Here is a 3,029-nt window from a genome sequence, read left to right as displayed (position 1 = left end):
CAAAATAATGCCTTTTTGTGACAACATACCACCCAGGGGTTAAACATTTTACACAAAAACTGATGCAACATTGGGGTCTCATCCAAAGTCAGCCACTGCTGAAATCAATTTACAAAACGCCTCTGATTATATCATACAAAAGAGGTAAATCACTCAAAGACATTACTTGTCAGAGCAAAACTTTAAAGGCTTGTGCATCGCTAACCTAAAACCACAATAGGGGAGTCTGTGTAAGCCTGTCAATGCCTTTTTCAAACTATTTACAAGCGAGAGCCACTTTTGTACAGAAGAAAGGCAAAGGTAACAGATGTTGCAAACTCTGTTACATATTTTTAATTAGAAAAATGCTCTAATCCATGAATGTCATAGAAAGTGATATATTTAAATGTTTAACAATAGATCTTGGAAGGGGGTGATCCCCTGGAGCAACAGAACCAGAGGAAGAACGTATCTTGCTCAGGTGGTAAACCTGTGATCTAGCTTTCAATATATTTGTAAAACCAGAAACTTTACTCCAAAATTATTTTCATATTTACTTTCAAGACATAATTGACAAGCATTTTAATACATAATATCAAATTATCTCAACTATTCCAGCAAGCATTGTTGATGTACCGGATGAAGATGTTGAGGTTGACAGGGCTTGACACTTAAACATTTAAACTCACTGGTTTACTGGCTAGTGACATGTCAGATTTTACCAGCCAAAAGTAATTTTTCACTAGTCCGGTATATTAATTTCTATCAAGAACAGTTGACTTTTCCGAGTTTTTCGCTAGCCAAATGGCAGTAGTAGGAATGCTAAACCAGGTAGCCAAAACCTAAATTTTAGTAGCCTTTGGCTAGTTGGCTACCGTTAGTCTCAAGCCCTGGGTTGATAAGAAACATATCAGGGAAATGTGGTTGCCAGTTGATTTTCCCTTGCTTTTTATCTGTGGTCAATGAGAATGGGGAACTGGGAACGTCCTCCAAGAATGTCTTGTCCTGTAGGAGGAGCAGAAGATGGTTAGCATTATTGCAAAAAATAGTCGAAGGTCTCATGATGTAAATTAATGCAATGTAAATTTGTCCAAAGATTTGTGAAAAACATTAATTTAAAACATTTAATTTGGGTGAAAACATTAATTTCTGGTCTATTATCATATACATTGAAGGAAGTGTACAATATGCAATAGAAGGATGCACAAACATTTGTGGGATTAATTCAATGAAGTCGATCACCAGATCAGTACCTGGCCAAATAAAACTTCAGACAAAATATTTAACTTATATTTTCCACACTTAGCACCAATACAATTCAAGAAAATCATATTAACTCAAGCAGTTACTAGGAATTTGCAAGCTTCACCGCACAACAGTCAAAATAAGTAATTCAGAAGCTTATTAAAATCATTAAATAGTTCCAAGTAAAAATAAGTAGCCTGTGACCCCCTTATTTAATCATATTTGTGATAATTTTTTTGTTTTCTGTAAGTTTTTACAGAACAGTTTGAGCAGAAGTTCATCAAGACGATCAAAGATCGACCTCCAAATGGACTGATCATTTTTACTGTTGATTATACGGAGCTATCTTTAAGTACAATGTTTTCTTGTGTGTATAATCTTTTCTGAGACCAAGTTTTACACCCCTTTACGTTACCGATCACAGAAAAAAAGGAATTTTACCGTGCGAATAACTACAATCTACCCCCACAATTTTCACTCACAAGGCTAGGCCCGAAATGCTTTGAAATGCAGTTTTTGTATCATTTAATGGTAAAAATTAAATTCCACCTACCTCTAAAGAAAGAACGAAAACAGCTACATGTGTTGACCGAAACACGACACCATTTGAAGCTGGAATGAGTAGAAAAACAGCTTGAACCAGTGTTATCTTTCATTGGCTACGCCGCCATTTTCGAAAATTTTTTAGCGTTTCCACGCTTCGATGGCCGTGACGTCACGATTGCCCAAGACCTCGGGACAACCGAGCTGACGAGTTTACCGCTCCCTCCTGTGGCGGTGGAAATGGCGCCTCTGCGCTCACTTCAAGACTTTGTTACAGATGCTCAGTTCACTGCTCCAACCTTACAAGATAGGGATAGGATGGAGAACAGAATGATTAACAACCTCATTTATTACCAGACCAACTACTTTCTTAGTGCAGTCGTTATTTTCATTGTGGTTAGGTAAGTTTGCTGCAAAAAAATTATGTCGTTATGTTGAGCGACGTGATTTGTCATTTTCTTCATGATTTTAGACTTGACTTCAATATAGTAATAAAACGACTGCAATTTTTTTTTTCAAGTCACGAATTTGTTGTTTTTTCGGTCATAGTTACTGTTTTGGTATTGAAAACTGGTGCAACTGCTAAATTAAAGCAAAAAATAGTAAGGAAATGGAAATCCCATTTTGACCATGTTGTGACGTCACGTTCGGACTAGGGCTGTAAAATTTTACAATCTTGTCACCAAAGGTTTTTTGGGGGAGAAGACATGGCAAGTAACTCTCAAATGAATCTTGACCACAACACTGCATGACCAGTGGGCATCACATGGTATTTTAGCTGCACACTTTTGAACACCTTTTTTGCAAGGAAGATAATGTATCAGTCAATTCCAAGCTAGACAAGCACCACCCCCCCCCTGGCAAACCTCACCATGTGGGCCAGTTGCACAGTAAAATGCCCCCACTAGTTGGGGCTGAAAGTTAATTATGAGTTAGGTTTTCTCATTAACACTAGGTCTAAACCGACACTAATGACTTATGTAAGTCAGCCAATACCCGATTCCCTCTAAAGCGCGTGCCTGCAGGGAATCATGGTGGTTGTATTCATCAAACCATACGCGAGACTCAGCAATGATGCACATTGCTGAGTCTCGCGCATGGTTTGATGAATACAACTACCGTGATTCCCTGCAGGTACGTGCTATAGAGGGAATCAGCCATTTTAGTAGCAAAAAATATGTTGAAACTAATTTACAATACCGTAACCAAATACTAACTTCATGCACTTAAGCTCGATAGTGTTTTATAGTTTGACACACTGG

General features: G+C 37.8%; 1 long non-coding RNA gene across 1 annotated transcript; it reads right to left on the bottom strand.

Moving 5' to 3' along the window:
• Positions 1 to 508: 508 nt before the first annotated feature.
• LOC144639707 (uncharacterized) lies at positions 509 to 1,990 on the bottom strand. Its single transcript, XR_013568198.1, has 2 exons — positions 1,778 to 1,990; positions 509 to 984 (listed from the first exon to the last, which is right to left on the bottom strand). It is a non-coding gene; the product is annotated as an uncharacterized LOC144639707 (long non-coding RNA).
• Positions 1,991 to 3,029: the final 1,039 nt, after the last annotated feature.

Source organism: Oculina patagonica, unplaced genomic scaffold (genome assembly GCF_052425735.1).
Source record: "Oculina patagonica isolate OP01 unplaced genomic scaffold, crgOcupat unplaced1206, whole genome shotgun sequence".
Taxonomy (NCBI): Eukaryota; Metazoa; Cnidaria; class Anthozoa; order Scleractinia; family Oculinidae; genus Oculina; species Oculina patagonica.
This window is presented reverse-complemented; position numbering and strand designations above follow the sequence as displayed.